We start from the raw sequence: 19,151 nt of genomic DNA, 5'->3' as shown, positions 1-19,151 counted from the left end.
GCTGCGGCCCCTGGTTCTGGACTCCCCCAACATTGGGAGATTGTTTCCTACATGTAGCGTGTCCAATCTCTTAATAATTGTATATGTTTCTATAAGATATCCTCTCATCCTTCTAAATTCCATTGAATACAAGCCCAGTCACTCCATTCTTTCATCAAATGACAGTCCTGTCATCCTGGGAATTAACCTCATGAACCTATGCTGCACTCATTCAATAGCAAGAATGTCCTTCCTCAAATTAGGAAACCACAACTGCAAACACAATACTCCAGGGGTGGTCTCACCAGGGCCCTGTCCAACTGCAGAAGGACCACTTTGCTCCTATACTCAACTCCTCCTGTTATGAAGGCCAAAATGCCATTAGCTTTCTTTGCTGCCTGTTGTACCTGTATGCTTATTTTCAGTGACTAATGTCCTAGTACATTAGTCACTGAAAATAAGCATACAGGTACAACAGGCAGCAAAGAAAGCACCCAGGTCTTGTACTTCCCCTTTTCCGAACCTGACACCTCAGATGATAATCTGCCTTCCTGTTATTGCCTCCACAGTGGATAACCTCACATTTATCCACATTATACTGCATCTGCCCACTCACCCAACCTGCCCAAATCACTCTGCATCCTCATAGCATCCTCTTCATAGTTCACACCGCCACCCAGCTTTGTGTCATCTGCAAATTTGCTAATGTTACTTTTAATTCCTTCATCTAAATCATTAATGTATACTGTAAATAACTGCGGTCCCAGCACCGAGCCTTGCGGCACCCCACTAGTAAGCATACAGGACCATTAAGGCAATAACACACAAATAATATACAATAATTGATAAATACACTGTGGCAGCACAGTGGATCAGTTGGTAGAACTGCTGCGTCACAGCGCCCAAGACCTGGGTTGGATCGTGACCTCAGGTGCTGTCTGTGTGGAGTTTGTATGTTCCCCCTGTGACCATGTGTGTTTGCTCCGGTTTGTAGGTGTATAGGACTCTGTAAATTGTTCCTAGTTTATGAGAAAGTGGAATAACATGGAACTAGTCTGAAGGGGTGATGGATGGTTGGCGTGGACTCGGTGGGCCGAAGGACCTGTTTCCGTGGTGTATCTTTAAACAAAAAAATAATGATCAATAATACTAGGTACTCAGACCATAATAGTGCAAAACTCAAGTCGGTAGTGCAACAAAACAAAACCCAAGATAGATCATAATTGTTGTTAGAGGTTAGTATTTTGCTGTGTTCAAGCATCTAATTCCAGAACCAGGGGCCACCATTTAAGAAAAAGGAGTAAGCCATTTAGAACGGAGACGAGGAAACACTTTTTCTCACAGAGAGTTGTGAGTCTGTGGAATTCTCTGCCTCAGAGGGCGGTGGAGGCAGGTTCTCTGGATGCTTTCAAGAGAGGGCTAGATAGGGCTCCTAAAAATAGCGGAGTCGGGGGATATGGGGAGAAGGCAGGGACGGGGTACTGATTGGGGATGATCAGCCATGATCAGATTGAATGGAGGTGCTGGCTCGAAGGGCCAAATGGCCTACTCCTGCACCTATTGTCAATTGTCTAATGTTTGCTGGGAAGAAGCTGTTCTTGATGCTGGAAGTCGTGGTTTTCAGGCTCCTGTACCTTCTTCAAGATAGAAGTAGCGAGATAAGAGCGTGGCCATGAAGGTGTGGCTCTTTGATATTGGATGCCTTTTTGAGAGCCAATATAATTGTAGATCCTTTTGATGGTGTTGAGGTCAGTACCTGTGATAGACCGAGCACTTACTACAACTTTCCTTGTTCCAGTGTGTTTGAGTAACCAAAACAGACCTTGATGCAACTTGATGTTCTTGACTGAAACGCATATGGATGTTCGGCAACATACTGCATCTCCACAATCTTCTGGTTGTTTAACCTACGGTTTAAATTTCATTTGGAATATTTTGGAGGACCAAGAAACCAAGAACCAAGAAGTAGAGATGTACTAGGGGTACACTAGGGGGCGCCACATTGAAGGCAGCCTCTGCCTACAGTCCGTTAGTTTTTCAATCTTTTAAAACATTTTTAGTCAGTTTTAAAGTTTGTTTTGGGGAATCTTTAATTTTTCTATGTGGGGGAGGGGGGTAGGGTAAAGGGGAAACTGTTTCCCAGTCGCTTCCTGGCGGGGACGCGACTATTCTCCTCGCCCCCCCCCCCTCCTCGCGGCCTACCACCTGGATTGGAGCGGCCTTTCCTGCCGGGGACCAGGGACCGGACCAGAGCTGCAACAGCGGCGGCGCAGCGCTGGATTCACCGGGGAGTGGGCGATGCCTACCTGGATCGCCGTTTGGAGTTCCGGAGTGTAGGGCCTGCTGCTCCAACATCGCTGAGCTGCGGTTTGGAGAGCTTCCAGCGCGGCCAGCGCTGTCTTCAACATCGCGGAGACCTGGGGCCCTTTGCCGAGGGCCGCCAGCGTTGCATGTCCGCCTGCGGACTTTGGGAGCCGCGGACTCCGGTAGGAGGTGGCCGTTTTTGGATGTCCAAGCCGCTGAGGTGGTCCTCCAGTCCCGACGTCGGACTTCCATCACCCCGGCGAGCGGGCCTGAACATCGAGCCGCCCGGAGCGGGGGGTTCTGGTGCCCCCCCCCCGACCACGGGAGGTCAACAGAGGAGGACGACTGAATTTTTGGAGCCTTCCCTCACAGTGGGAATTTGATCATGTCCTGTGCTCTTTATTATTTGTATGGCTGTATGGCGACTACACATTTCACTGTACCAATTGGTACATGTGACAAATGAATGTATCTTGTAGATGAGTTTTCTTTGTGATTGCATGAACGTGCTGGGCCCAGGAGAGATCTTCAGAGATTTGCACACCTAGGAACGCGAAGCCGTTGATTCTCTCCACCGACGTCCCATTGACTTCAGTCTGAAGAAGGGTCCCGACCAGAAACGTCACCCATCCTTTCTCTCCGGAGATGCTGCCTGCCCTGCTGAGTTACTCCAGCATCTCCCGTTGATGAAGACAGGTTCTTAGATCCCCAGCTTTTCCCTCCTGAAATCAACTATCAGCGAGCTCCTTAGTCTTGTCAACGCTGAGCGCAATATTGAGTAGGAAGGAAATGCAGATGCTGGTTTAAGCCAAAGATAAACCCCTGACTCATTCTGAAGAAGTCGCCTATTCCTTTTCTCTAGAGATGCTGCCTGACCTACTGAGTTACTCCAGCTTTTTGTGTCTATTTGAGACCAAGATTCTTGTTCAGGCACCATTCCATCAGACTATCAGTCTTCCTCAGGTACGCTGACTCATGGTAATCTATCATTCTTTCTGTTATTGTACTCGTCAGTACAAGGCACCAGAAATAATACAGAGATTACAGTTTTAGAGATCTTTCTCTTTAATTCATTTAGAGATACAGCATGGAAAGAGACCCTTCGGGCCAACTAGTCTGCACCAACCAGTGATCCCTGCACATTAACATTATTCTACACGCACTAGGGACAATTTGCACTTATTCCAAGCCATTGAACCTGCAAACCTGTACGTCATTGGAGTGTGGAAGGAGTCCGAAGATCTCTGAGAAAACCCACGTGGTTCACGGGGAGAATGTACAAACTCCATACAGAGAGCACCTGTAGTTGGGATCGAACCCGGTTCGCTGACGCTTTAAGGCAGCAACTCTTCCGCTGCGCCACCGTGCCGCCCTACCTAACTTCCTGAATTTAAGTTGCAGAACCTAATTCCTGTGCTGTGCATGTCATGGTTACCAATATGTCTCCATTGAAGAGGGAGCTCCGTCATCCCAGAGATCTACGGCTCAACCTGGGACTCAGAGTGGGTGGAATAAAAAGTGGGTTTTGTAAGTAACTAGACCAAGTGCAGACCCGTTGGGTCTGTTTCCCCAACGGCGTTTGCGGGGGGGGGGGGGGGGGGGTGAGAAGAGGCGAGGGAGGGGAGAGGTGGAGGAGGAAACGGGATAGATTTGGGAGGGAAAGGAGAGCGGGGTAGGGGGTGAGAGATGTGGGGGAGGGGGGATGGGGAAGATGGGAGGGGGGATGGAGGGGGAGAGGGGTGGGGGAGAGAGGGGAAAGAGTGGGGAGGGAGAGTGGAGGGGAAGGGGGAGAGAAGTGGAAGAGTGGGGAGGGAGGAGGAGAGGGGTAGGGGGAGTGATGGAAGAGGGCAGAGGGATAGGGGAAGGGGGTGGGGGGAGAGGGAAGGGGGTGGGGGTAGAGAGGGAAGGGGGTGGGGGGAGAGAGGATGGAGAGGGAGAGGGGTGAGGAGAGGTGAGGAGGGGGAGAGGGGAGGAGAGAAGGGGGAGAGAAGTGGCAGAGTGGGGAGGGAGGGAGGGTAGAGGGGTTAGCGGGAGTGGAGGCAGAGAGAGGGGGAGTGGTGGAAGAGGGACAGAGGGGTAGGGAAGGGGTGGGGAGAGAGGGGAAGGGAGGGGAAGAGAGAGGGTGGGGGTGGGAGAGGCGTGGGGTAAGGGGATAGAAGTGGAAGAGTGGGGAGGGAGGGGTAGGGGAGTGGTGAAAGAGGGACAGAGGGGTAGGGGAAGGGGGTGGTGGTAGAGAGGGAAGGGGGGTGGGGGAGAGAGGGATGGGTGGGAGAGGGAGAGGGGTGAGGAGAGGGAAACATAGAAGCATAGAAATTAAGTGCAGGAGTAGGCCATTCGGCCCTTCGAGCCTGCACCACCATTCAATATGATCATGGCTGATCATCCAACTCAGTATCCTGTACCTGCCTTCTCTCCATACCCCCTGATCCCTTTAGCCACAAGGGCCACATCTAACTCCCTCTTAAATATAGCCAATGAACTGGCCTCAACTACCTTCTGTGGCAGAGAGTTCCAGAGACTCACCACTATCTGTGTGAAAAATGTTTTCCTCATCTCAGTACTAAAGGATTTCCCCTTTATCCTTAAACTGTGACCCGCTTGTCCTGGACTTCCCCAACATCGGGAACAATCTTCCTGCATCAGACAAATGCAATTCAGGACTTTTCTCTTCACAAGCAAAGTCAGAATGACGGTTAGTGAAGAATTCGAACAATCGCGGAGCGTTCAGATGCTGCGCGCGCCTCCTGCATCAAAGGGGGGGTGGGGGAGCGTGTGTCGTCACACACAAAGATCTTGTTGCGGAGAGCTCCGCTATAAGATCTTTGGTCACACACTATGCACGCGCCTCCACAAACAGATGAGCGTCTTCTTGAATGGAGAGCGCGTGGCTGCCTCCACAAACAGTCACACACACTGTGGACCTGCCCCCACAAAAAATATTTTGTGTGGAAGGGGAGGAGGAGGGTGGAGAGGGAGAGGGGGGGGCGAAGAGAGGATGGGGGAGAGAGGTGAAGGGGGGGGTGGAGGGGTTGGAGCGGGCGTGCATGAGTCGAGAGAAGAGAGAAGGGCAGAGAGAGAGAGAGAGGCTGGTACAACAACAAAAAACCTGGATAAACTCAGCGGGTGCAGCAGCATCTATGGACCGAAGGAAAAGGGCAACGTTTTTGGCCGAAACCCCTTCTTCCGGGTTTCGCTCCATAGATGCTGCCGCACCCGCTGAGTTTATCCAGGTTTTTTTATGTCTACCTTCGATTTTCCAGCATCTGTAGTTCCTTCTTAAAGACAGAGACTGTGCACGGTAAGGGAATGAGGAGGGAGAGGGGGAAGAGTGTGGAGGGAGGGGGAGAGTGGGATGGGAGGGGGAGAGGGGTGGGGGGAGAGAGGGGAAAGAGTGTGGGGGGGGGGGAGGGGGGGTCTAAGCTATAACAGTAAATTAAACATTGTCACTAATGCCAGCGTGTTGTAGAGTAATCCCTGCTGATGTGCTGGAACACAAAGAAGGACCCCATGAATCAACTAACTCACTTCAGCAGGGACTTTGCTTTCTTGCACTTTAATCGACCTCGCAGCACTTTCTTCAGCTTTTTTTATGCTTTTCCCACTAAATACAATGAACCTGCTGCAAGTTTCCACGACATTTATTCCACAGATCAACACATTGGAATCTCCAGTAAAACAGGCATCTGTGAAGCTCCCTCAGCCATTTTGTGTGCTAGCCTGAAACAAAGTGCGTGATTGGCCAACTGGCAGACAACTCAATGTTAAACGTGCTTTGATTGGACTAAAAAATTCCCGACATTTTTCCCGTTTTTCTGAGTTTCAGTGGTGATTTTTATAAATATTTTTACACAATATGTGAAAATTTCATGTAGTTTGGTGACTTGGGTCACGAAACTGCAGAATAAAGCTCCTCGGCCCACAGCCTATTCTCTGTACTCCCTCTATGTCAACAATGTCTTTGAGCATTGGGCATTGTGACATCACACGATGGAACGTTCAACAGGGGCTGGGGCTCCTGCAAAGGCATATGTAAATGGATCCATTCCGATTGGACATATGTGTGCATTGGGCATTGTGACATCACACAATGGAACGTTCACCAGGGGCTGGGGCTGGTGCTGCTTCTATGGGTGTGAAGCCAGTTTATTTTTGAAATAGTGTGGGGGGGGGTGAAGGATTTGATTAAAAACGTGTACTTAAACACGACGAAATGTAATGAGGAGCGGATACTTAGAAAGAAAAGTGAAATCTCTACCGAAATGGAAAAGATGTCGGCGATTCTGCGTCTGGTTTCGGAGTTGCAGGGAATCAAAGGAAGAAAGGCAGTCGACAGCCGTCCATGTAAATGGATCCATTCCGATTGGACATCTGCGAGCATTGGGCATTGTGACATCACACGATGGAACAAATCAAAAGGAAGAAAGTCAGCCGGACGGCATCCGGTCGGATGGGACGAGAGTTTTATATATTAACTAGACCAAGTGCAGACCCGTTGGGTCTGTTTCCCCAAGCGGCGTTTGCGGGGGGGGGGGGGGAGGGGTTGAGAAGAGGGAGGGAGGGGAGAGGAGGAGGAGGAAACGGGATAGATTTGGGAGGGAAAGGAGAGCGGGGTAGGGGGTGAGAGATGGGGAGAGAGATGTGGGTGGAGGGGGATGGGAAGATGGGAGGAGGGAGGGACGGGGAGAGGGGTGGGGAGAGAGGGGAAAGAGGGGGAGGGGAGAGTGGAGGGGGAAGGGGAGAGAAGTGGAAGAGTGGGGAGGGAGGAGGAGAGGGTAGGGGGAGTGATGGAAGAGGGACAGAGGGATAGGGGGAAGGGGGTGGTGGGGAGGAAGGGGGTGGGGGAGAGAGGCGAGAGGGCGTTGAGGAGAGGGAGAGGGAGGACGAGAAGGGGGGAGAAGTGGACGAGTGGGGAGGAGGGGAGCGGGAGTGGAGGAAGAGAGACGGTGGGGAGTGGTGTGAAGAGGAGTATAGGGGACGGGGTGGGAGGAGAGAGGGAAGGGAGGGAAGAGAGATGGGTGGGGGTGGAAGAGGGCATGGGGTTAAGGGATTTAGAAGTGGAAGAGTGGGGAGGAGGGGTAGGGGGAGGGCGAAAGGGCGGACAGAGGGTAGGGGAAGGGGGTGGGGTTAGTAGAGAGGAAGGGGGTGGGGGAGAGAGGGATGGGTGGGAGAGGGAGAGGGGTGAGGAGAGGGAACATTGAAACATAGAAATTAAGTGCAGGAGTAGGCCATTCGGCCCTTCTAGCCTGCACCACTATTCAATATGATCATGGCTGATCATCCAACTCAGTATCCTGTACCTGCCTTCTCTCCTTACCCCCTGATCCCTTTAGCCACAAGGGCCACATCTAACTCCCTCTTAAATATAGCCAATGAACTGACCTCAAATACCTTCTGTGGCAGAGAATTCCAGAGATTCACCACTCTCTGTGTGAAAAATGTTTTCCTCATCTCAGTACTAAAGGATTTCCCCGTTATCCTTAAACTGTGACCCCTTGTTCTGGTCTTCCCCAACATCCGGAACAATCTTCCTGCATCTAGCCTGTCCAACCTCTTAAGAATTTTATACGTTTCTATAAGATACCCCCTCAATCTTCTAAAATCTAGCGAGTACAAGGCGAGTCTATCCAGTCTTTCTTCATATGAAATCCTGACATTCCAGGAATCAGTCCGGTGAACCTTCTCTGTACTCCCTCTATGGCAACAATGTATTTGAGCATTGGGCATTGTGACATCACACGATGGAACGTTCACCAGGGGCTGGGGCTCCTGCAAAGGCATATGTAAATGGCTCCATTCCGATTGGACATATGTGAACATTGGGCATTGTGACATCACACAATGGAACGTTCACCTGGGGCTGGTGCTGCTTCTATGTGTGTGAAGTCAGTTTATTTTTGAAATATTGGGGGGGGGGGGGGGGGGGGGGAGGATTTGATTAAAAACGTGTACTTAAACACGACAAAATGTACTGAGGAGCGGATACTTAGAAAGAAAAGTGAAATCTCTACCGAAATGGAAAAGATGTCAGCGATTCTGCGTCTGGTTTCGGAGTTGCAGTGAATCAAAGGAAGAAATGCAGCCGGAAGCCGTACATGTAAATGGATCCATTCCGATTGGACATCTGCGAGCATTGGGCATTGTGATTGGACATCTGCGAGCATTGGGCATTGTGACATCACACGATGGAAACGAATCAAAAGGCAGAAAGGCATCCGGACGGACGGCAGGCGACAGGTACAGACTTTTATAAGATAGATAGATAGATAGATAGATAGATAGATAGATAGATAGATAGATAGATAGATAGATAGATAGATAGATAGATAGATAGATAGATAGATAGATAGATAGATAGATAGATAGATAGATAGATAGATAGATAGATAGATAGATAGATAGATAGATAGATAGATAGATAGATAGATAGATAGATAGATAGATAGATAGATAGATAGATAGATAGATAGATAGATAGATAGATAGATAGATAGATAGATAGATAGATAGATAGATAGATAGATAGATAGATAGATAGATAGATAGATAGATAGATAGATAGATAGATAGATAGATAGATAGATAGATAGATAGATAGATAGATAGATAGATGTTTGTCCAAAATATCAGCCAACGAGGCAGTGGTGTTCAAGAAAACAATTACATTGACTGTAAAACATGACAAGATGGCGCCCAACCCAGTGGCCATTTGGCCTGATTTGCATTTCATTGATGATGGCATGTGTCTTTAAATTTTAGACTGCCCGTTATATTGTGGGTGGGATTAATGATGTGTTTTTGGCCGTGTTTGGAGCCAAGATGCTTGCGCAGGTTTAGTTTTTAGTGTAGTTTGGAGCGAGCCAGGGAGAAGGTTAATCCTTTGACCATGCAGGCCAGGCGAGCCATAAAGGAGTTCAAAAGGGAACTGCAGATGCTGGAATATCGAAGGTACACAAAATTGCTGGGGAAACTCAGCGGGTGCAGCAGCATCTATGGAGCGAAGGAAATAGGCGACGTTTCGGCCCGAAACGTCGCCTATTTCCTTCGCTCCATAGATGCTGCTGCACCCGCTGAGTTTCCCCAGCAATTTTGTGTACCTCCGAGCCATAAAGGAGATCTTGCGAAGTGTAATGGAGACACGAGGAGTTTTTAATGTTTAACGTAATAAGCTGGAGTTCGATGAAGATTGCAGTAACGTCAGAAGAAATTTGGAAGCATCTTATTGTTTTCTATCAACAATAAAGCAGTTATTCATCAAAAGACTGTGTTTTGAAGACTTATCTGTGAAGAAGCTCTGAAGGTCTTTGTGAATGAGCTCGCATGCGTATCGAAGATATTCCCCTTATCCCTGCTTATCCTTTTAGCGGCTAGGGAATTAATTTCCCGAAAGATATGAAAATCTGCCGCTACATTTAGTCGAAGGGAACCTCCGGCAGGGGGGTTAAATACCAGTCCCAGAGAGAGGGACAGAAGATTAAATGTAACAGGCTCACAAAGTGTTTTACAAGTCTGTAAGGGACATTCTAGCCAGACCGACCTTTGGATTGTTTTGAATCTTGTGATAAGCGCATTCCATTTGAATTGGCATCATCTTTATGCACCTGGGGTTTGAGATGTTCTCTACATTATCAGTATGTTATGGTTTTGATGGAAATGTTGACAAAACAAAGCCAGAGCTACTAGCAGAACACTTTGTTCGATTAATTTAAAGACTTGGCAATCTGCCAAGCCATCTTTAAAATCATGGATCCAGAAGAGGAAGAAAGTGCCACGCCAGATGAACCACGAGGTGGTGTTGAGAGATCAATTAGACAACTTAAAGAAACCCAAAAAAAGGAAAACTCAATATGGGAACAAGTTAACGAATCGATAGATAGCTACAGAGAACTCGTGTATCGAGAAGAAACAGATAATACACATACTACCTGCTTGAAAGAAACTGAGAGAGAGAGAGAAACGAATTATGGATACAATTAACAGATTAATTGAGAAACAGAAGAAGCTAACAGAATCAGAACAGAACAAGATCAAGGTGATGTCTAATATGAGACAACCATGGAACCTCTACCAGGAGGTTGGCAAGAAACAAGATCTACTGCTGTGTTCACAGCCGTCTCGGGAAGAACACAGAAGACACACCCAGTGGTGGGAAGACAGGCTAAAGATATTTAATGGTATCATGGATAAGGCAGAGATGTGGTTATCTGAAATTATATCACAAATTACGAGCTTAGTAGCTGGAAGTGCGAAGCAACAAGGTGCCAGAATGGAAGATGAACATTCTAGCAGTGAAGAGTCTGACAGTTTAGATGATGAGTCTCCTGTGAAACCCAAAGCACAACAAGTTTTGTACAGTGCTGTACCCCCTCCTAAAGTTCAGAATGGAAAAGCAGGCGTGACTAGCTGCAGGAGTGAGTAAAATGGAAATCAGTGACTTGTCAGACGACAGCTCAGACAGTAGTGATGAAGAGGCAACCCTAAAACCTGCCACAACAATTGCACAGACAAAAGCTGACTCCACGCTGGCCTAGGCGGCTGCTGCCGCTCAGAAGCCTGCGGCCAAGAACGCCAGTACCAGCTTGGACAGCGAGTCCGATTCTGAAAATACCGAAGAATCTTCAAGCGATGAAGAGCCTCAGTTGAAGACCCCCATAGCCCAACTACGAATGGCAAAGGCCACGCCTTCATTACTGCCTGCAAAGTCTGCGGCCAAAAAAGCCGACCGCAGCAGCAGAGGCTGCAGTAGCAGCTCAGATAGTTCAGGATATAAATCTGGTTCTTCAGCCAGTTCGGTATAAAGGGCTTCTGCTCGATTGGGAGTTAAAGCTGAGCTAGCTGTTCTCTCAATAAAAGCGGACGCCTTGAGAAGGAAACATGAGATTAAGGAAGAACAAGAAGACATGATGCGACAGAAGACGTGACAGCAGGAGGAGCTGAGGCGGCGAAAGGAACAACTGGAATTAGACACAAAGATGGCGGAGGCCAAAGCAAAGAAGGAGCTACTGGAAAGTGAGGGGTCAAGATGCAGCTCCAGATCGTTGAGGACGATGAGCTCTGGACCAAGAAGAAAAACTGCTCAAAGTGAATTAGCAGTTGGATTAAGTCCACAATCGAGGTCTACCAGATTTCTAGGCTTTGAAAACCCATTGGAACAGAGTAAGATGGGTAAAACTGCATCTCAGCAAATGAGTGCTAGATTGAAACAAACTACGATTGGAGTGTCTGTGGATGCTCGATACAAACCAATAGCGGACCACGCTCTTTCGAGGCCTGGTGCACAGGCTCGAGCAAGCCAATTTGAATCACAAAGGCCTGTTTATCAACAAGCCTGAGTTATCAGGATGGATTATTGGCACTGTTGAATAGGCAATCTGAATTCAACGAGATCATAGCTCGACAGAGTACCTTTCTAATTATACCACCAGTAGAAATTCCTATGTATGGTGGAGATCCTTTGCAATATGCAGCTTTCGTAAGGGCATTTGAAGAAATATTAGAAACGAAATGTATGGATGAAAAAGAGCGCTTACGATTTCTGGTGAAGTACACAAGTGGAAGTGTGAAAGAGCTTGTAGAAAGTTGTCAGAAAGAGCAAGGCCACCATGGCTATAAAAAGGCGAGAAGATTACTTGAAGAACGTTTTGGTGATGAACACAGGATTGCTAACGCTTACATGGAGAAGGCCCATGCTTGGAAAGAAATCAAGCCGGAAGATGGGGATGCATTGAGTAATTATGCAATATTTCTGAGCTCGATGCAAAATCTTTGCAGCTCGATGAAAAATCTCGGCCACATGGAAGAAATGAATCTTCCGAGTAATACTAGAATCATCTTTAACAAACTGCCCAGAAGAATGAGAGAAAAGTGGAGCGATGAAGCAGGCAAAATTAGAGATGAAAGGAACCAAGTAGCCAGGCTATCAGACCTGGTGGAATTCTTGGACAGGGAAGTATGGTAACATGTTAGAACCACACTGGACTATTGAAGATTACAAACCGATTGCAACTAACAAAGGTTCTACCTTTATCAAAACTGAAGAAAGATCTGAACCTATGAGAAGTAGTTTTGCTATCATGACCATACCTGTGGAAAAGACAGATGTAATGAAAGGAAATGTATCTACTATCATTGTAAGTTATTTGGGCAAATCCTCCAAAATTATGGAAGAAATTGAATAAGCACATGGATATCTTAAAAGACAAATTTGCTGGCTGCAACGGAAAAAACCCCCCCCAATCCACATCAAGAATCAAACCCGTCTGGCCTGTGGACTTGGACATCACACAACGGTGTGAACAGGAAAGGCTGAGACGGAGATAACGAGATTCTCTTGGATACACAAAGGGAGGAACCAAGCCTCAGCAGACGCTGGTAAACAGGCCAGCACAAGCACAATCACCATCGGGGATGATAACGATCAGGCTGAGGGATCATGACATCAGCAAACCCCTTATCATCGGAAGCCTATTGTTCATGCCAGATCGAAACTGGGAAACATCAAAAGAACCCCTTTTATCCAGAGGACCACCTGGGGGTTTCAAAGGAAGCTCAGGTATAAAAGTCGAAGTCAAGCCAGAACTCTCTCTCTCTTCCTGCTCTTCCTGCTCTGCTGGACGGCTCGTGAGCCCAACCGATCGACCTAGCTGTAAGTATCCCGGTGACCTGGTGAAGTTCCCGAAATAGGATAGTTGAGAGAAGAAAGGGAAAGGGGGAGTATGCTTGCAAGTAACTTGTGTTAAAGTAAGTTTTACGACGTGCCCGATAGTTTTCGTCCATAGTTTGAGTTTAAAGCATAAGTTTAGCCACGCATTGTGTAGTGTTGGTGAGATTCGATTTCTCATTGTTTAATAAAGCCTGTAAATTTTAGACTTGCTTTGAGTCCATCTTGGTTTCTGTTTTCTCTCATCGGCACACTCTGGTCAATTCAACCTTTGTATCATATCCCACCATAATTCCGAGGTCTAGAACCTAGGGGAATCCTTTTGTGGAGTAAAGGGAAACGCAAAACCCCTACAGAATGGCGACCATGGCAGGACCTCGGTGGTTTGGGATATGTGATTTGTCAGAGGGGGTGAGAGAACGTAGCAAGATGGAGGAGAGAATCTCCTCTTATCTGTTTAAAAAGATCAATCTCACCAAACAATGGGTGATAGCACTGTTGAGAGCAGAGCAGCCCGCAGAAGCTGCAGCTCAATGGACGGAAAGCAGAGCGTATAGTAAAGGGCAGGAAAAGGCAGTTTGGCTAGCGTGCCTATCACAGCAGGTAGCCAATATGCAGAGACAGATAGATAGACTGGAAGAGCAACTGAGAGAAGCTAGGGCCAGCGCTGAAGAAAGCGCTAGAGAAGGGGAAGGGCTATCTGAGGAATGCAGTAAAGCCAGGCAGTGTATCTTGCAGGCGAGGGAAGTCCCACAGAAATGCCCAGGAATTCCTCCAATGCCAGGTGGTAGAGGCAAAGGAGAGGGAACGGAACGCCCAGGAACTCCTGGCTCAGAGTACACAGAAGTGCAGGGAGCTGGAGGGAAAGTTCCAGGATATACAAGCAGCATACAGGGTGGCCCGTAGCGAGCTAGGGGATAGTGATCACGGGCCTTGCCAGGCAAGGATAGCGCAGCTGGAGGAGACTCTGTCCAAGACTAGGGGACGGGTTCACCTGGTAGGACCAGGGGGGTCCCCTGGGGGCAGAGGGCTTCCCTCAGCAGATGATTCCCCAGGGGCAAAGGGGAATAGACCGCCTCCTGAGGCGCCGGGGATAGGTCCGGGTCGGCAGGTGGGGTTCGGGTTGTCCGGGGAGGGACAGGCCCAAGGAGGGGCGGGAGAGCACCCTCAGTTAGCGGCTTCCGCGCCATGTGTAGCACACCACGAGGTGGTGGGGTTACCGATCATGGTGGGAGAGCCAGGGGTAAAGGGGCAACAGCCCAGAGTAGGGCAGATGTGCCCGGCACGGCAAAGGAAATATGGTCCCCCGGTAGGGCAGGCAGATAGGGGGCCCATAGAGAGTGATATCATCATTCCCCATGGGGCACATGTGCTGAGGGGGATGGTGGCTCAGGTTCCCAAGTTAACCAGGGCAGGAGACCCGTCATTGCATTTTATGGAGGTGCAGCAGGCGGCCGACATAAACGATTGCGATGAGGTAGAACGGGTAAAGCTGCTACTGATGACCCTAGATTCATACCTATGCAAGGCGGTGACCTCCAGGGAAGGGGGAAGACCTGAAACATGGGTAGCGGCACAGACAGCGGTTCTGGAGGCCATGGGGTTGAATCAGGGTAGTCCTTTCACCAGGGTGGGGGAGACGGAGCAGCAGGTAGCTGAGTCCCCGGACATGTTCGCAGACAGGCTTTGGGCAGTATATGAGGGAGCGTGTGGGATGCCTTTAGATAGGCAGAATTTAGATGGGAGAACAGCTCACTGGCTGAAGACTCTGGTGGCGAATTGCCTCCCGCGAGTTAGGGCAAGGGCCGAGCACTGGTTCGACCCAGCTGACCCAAACCTTAACGAGGCGGAGGTGATCAGGAAGCTCACCCTTGCATACCGCAATGGGGAGAGAAGTGAGGAGAAGCCCTTTAAGGGCAAGGTGCACAAAATAGTACCGGCACCCCCAAAAGGAGGCAGTGGAAACAGGAAGGCAGCCAGACCTCTTCCGAGATGAGGCCGGTGTGCTATGGGTGTGGGAAGCCCGGGCATTACAAGAGGGAATGCAGAAACCCAAGTAGAGCAGCGGGGGATAGGACCCCGGTAACAATAAAAATAAAAGATCTAATTACCTATTTGCAGTCAAAGGCGGGAGGGTCCGGACAGGTAGCCATGGCAACAGGCCAGGGCGCGCCCGTATCCGCACCCCCGGCACCTTTATGACTGCCAGCGAAACAGCCCACATTCCTATGCCCGTTAGAGTATGGCCCATGTGGGAGACCCTGGGTCAAGATGGAGGTCCAGGATGTGGTCGGGAGTTATCTGCTGGACATTGGTGCTTCCAGTAGCATTGTCCACATGAACAACCCCCGTACATACCCTCCATCTAGTAGGGCACCCTATAGTCCACGAGGCGAGGGAAATCAGAGGGCGGATTGCTTGGCCAGGGAAGGAGCCAGGAGTGGGAAAGCATGGGACCCCTATGAGGAAGGACAGGTAGCTGCAGCCAGGGAGCAGCCTCGAGAAAAGGAGACCATGGTCCAGGCACAAGACCCCATTTTAAAGGCTGCCTCAGCAGCCATTTGCAGGCAGGAGATGATAGAGGGATCGTACGGGGGTAAAGATCAAAAACAGACCCGGGTTGATGTGGAAACCGTAGGGGAGCCAGGCGAGTCCACAGGTAGTCAGCCTGAAGTAGCCGGCTGTGTTCCAGGGCGAGGACTGGAAGCAGCGGAGAAGGAGGCTGACTCCAGCCCTCCGCAGGCAGGTACCGTAGACTGCCTAAGAGAGGCAGAACTAGCAGAAGCAGAGGAGATGGAGGTATCACCTCTGGTGTGGGAACCCCCGGTCAGACGTAGGAGTGACAGGGTCCCTAAACCCCCAGTAAGGTGGTCCCCATCCCTAATTAAACCTAGGGCTAGGGCCGGCCACAGGAGGGCCGGGAAGGAGAGTGGCCGAAACAGGGCACTACGGAGTGCGGCTGGAGGGAGCCCAGTCTCCACAGGGAACGTAGGGGTAACTCAAAACCCCGTAGTGCAAAGGGAGGTGAGGGGCAGTCAGGCCCCTCGACAGGAGGAGTTCTGGCCTGCACGGGAGGGCCCACCAGAGGGGTGGCCCCAGCGTGACGGGGACCAGTTATGAGTTGGCCACCCGGAGACGGGTGGCGTTGTATATAGCATTGGTTTGTGTGTAAGTAGATGTAGTGTTTGGTAATTAGATATAAGGTTTTGTATAGCTACAGGGGAGTACAGGGACAGACAGTACGGGATCGAAGGGATGTGCTGTGGAAAAGTGGACCATAACAGACAAATCAAAATCCCAAATGCCATTTTAGGCGGATAGCTCTGTGGAGGCAAGGAGTGTTTTGCTTTGTTTTCCAGATAAGTAGCCCCGCCTTATGGATGATGGCAACGATGTGCCTCCGGATGAGCGTGGCGCATCGCGGGGACACGGAGGAGTCCATCGGATTTGACTGAAGTGCGGTTACCCACATGGTGCCCCCGCGAGACGGAATTATTATATCAGGCCCTGTTAAAAGACATGTTCCAGAAATTCCACAACCTGGATTTTGGGGACATAGACATAGAAGAGATGTACCGCGGGGGAGGGGATTTCACTTTGGGGTCCGGTAGGCAAAGACGAGGGGTGGTTAACGACGGGTTTACAGCATTTAACACGGGGACATCTATTATTAATAGCATGGACAACGTAGAACTGGCCTTGCAGATCAATCAGTTGAAGGGCCAGTTAAGAAAGGTTCTGGGGGAGGAAAATGCGGTGGTAGGATCGGGACTGCACGAAGAGATGGCAATGACTCTACATCTAAAAGAAATCATAGCACAATTGGAGACACATGCAAAAACGATAAACGCTTTGATTAAAGAGGACCGGAATGCGTCCAATCAGGCTGCACAGAATGAGGTGTGTGGGCTGTATGGTGCGTGGTTGTTGGGGGAGGGGAGGAGCAACCTGGAAGACCTGAGGCAAGGTCGGGTCCCCTCCTGGATAAGCAACCAGCACCTAGCAGCGCTACACCCTTATAACAGCACTTTGAGTCCTTGTCAGCTTCGTGTGGCCTCCGAGGCCTACCCGGTACCGGTGGATTGCGGAAAATCCAATCACACCATAATGGGAGTGGTCGTACGAATCCCGGTGATGGGAACCTCGGCACGACCAGCTCCTCTGTACCGAGTGGAGAACGTGGGAGTTGTTTGTGGGGGGGTGCATATTCGCTACGGGAAGGTCCCGCCCTATGTCATAGTGAGGGAGCAAGCTGTGACAGGCATTGACCTTTTGGGTTGTCGGAGCCGGGGAGCACAGGTAATCCTGTGTCCCCAGCACATGGGTGCTGAGGATAGGCCTCAGTGTGGGTTCAGGACTGTTGGGGCACAGCCTATAAACTGCACCATGGAGGCGATGGCGGCAGACCATGTCCCTCCACAGGTGGCGTATATAGGCAGTGGGACGTACTGTGTCACCACAAGTGCCCAGCGGTATCAGCACGGATCACAGCTGTGGTGCCCGATACCGCACAGCAGCTTCTGCTTTAAACCCAGGGCAGAAGTCCATGTGGCACAGCAGCGAATATTACCCATCCCGGAACCTTCTTCGGTTCACCTCTCGGTACGAGAAAATGTTACTGACTTATTTAATTATGTTGCCCATTTTGGGTATGATATTCCCCCAGTGAACGAAAAATTAAAAGAGTTGCTGGTGGCGGTCGAGTTGTCGCACAAACACTTCTTCTCCCTGGAACAAAAGACTCTGGATATCGCCAGGGAGATCGAAGAGATCAAGTCTCCAAGTTGGTGGGACCTGGAGTCCTGGATCATAGTACCAGCATGGGTCCGCATCGTGTCCCATGTTCTGATCATCTGCCAGATGATAATTGTGGTGTATTTGCTATGCATTAATTGCAAATTTAAAAGGCGGAGGAGGATGGCCAAATTACAACGGCTGGTAAATCGAGCCGCCCGACGTCACCATAACGACACCCCATCACTGTAAAATGTCTGTACTCTAGTGCAATAGCTTTTGTACATAAGTTGTAATCCCTGCATTTTCAGGGAATGGTCGTGAGGGTACTGAATGGTTTGTGGGATTGATGTAAAGTAAAATGTGTGTAGTGTAAGTTAATGTGCTTCGAGGGCCTAGTTTAGCGATTAAGGGGGCTTTCGGGGTACATAATTTCACCTTCTCACCAGGAGTGTTTACAGCTCTTGAGGCTGGAGGATTGCCCACTAACTTTGTCAATCGACACGGTCCGTGCGAGCCTGGACGTGTCGTAGGGGCATGTAAGTTATTTGGGCAAATCCTCCAAAATTATGGAAGAAATTGAATAAGCACATGGATATCTTAAAAGACAAATTTGCTGGCTGCAACGGAAAACCCCCCCCCCAATCCACATCAAGAATCAAACCCGTCTGGCCTGTGGACTTGGACATCACACAACGGTGTGAACAGGAAAGGCTGAGACGGAGATAACGAGATTCTCTTGGATACACAAAGGGAGGAACCAAGCCTCAGCAGACGCTGGTAAACAGGCCAGCACAAGCACAATCACCATCGGGGATGATAACGATCAGGCTGAGGGATCATGACATCAGCAAACCCCTTATCATCGGAAGCCTATTGTTCATGCCAGATCGAAACTGGGAAACATCAAAAGAACCCCTTTTATCCAGAGGACCACCTGGGGGTTTCAAAGGAAGCTCAGGTATAAAAGTCGAAGTCAAGCCAGAACTCTCTCTCTCTTCCTGCTCTTCCTGCTCTGCTGGACGGCTCGTGAGCCCAACCGATCGACCTAGCTGTAAGTATCCCGGTGACCTGGTGAAGTTCCCGAAATAGGATAGTTGAGAGAAGAAAGGGAAAGGGGGAGTATGCTTGCAAGTAACTTGTGTTAAAGTAAGTTTTACGACGTGCCCGATAGTTTTCGTCCATAGTTTGAGTTTAAAGCATAAGTTTAGCCACGCATTGTGTAGTGTTGGTGAGATTCGATTTCTCATTGTTTAATAAAGCCTGTAAATTTTAGACTTGCCTTGAGGCCATCTTGGTTTCTGTTTTCTCTCATCAGCACACTCTGGTCAATTCAACCTTTGTATCATATCCCACCATAATTCCGAGGTCTAGAACCTAGGGGAATCCTTTTGTGGAGTAAAGGGAAACGCAAAACCCCTACATCATGCAAATAGTATTTTGTTTATTATGTGATGAAGTTGGTCACACCGTAAGA

The sequence above is a fragment of the Amblyraja radiata genome, chromosome 4 (genome assembly GCF_010909765.2).
Source record: "Amblyraja radiata isolate CabotCenter1 chromosome 4, sAmbRad1.1.pri, whole genome shotgun sequence".
Taxonomy (NCBI): Eukaryota; Metazoa; Chordata; class Chondrichthyes; order Rajiformes; family Rajidae; genus Amblyraja; species Amblyraja radiata.
The sequence above is the reverse complement of the archived record's forward strand: the minus strand, read 5'-3'. Positions refer to the sequence as shown.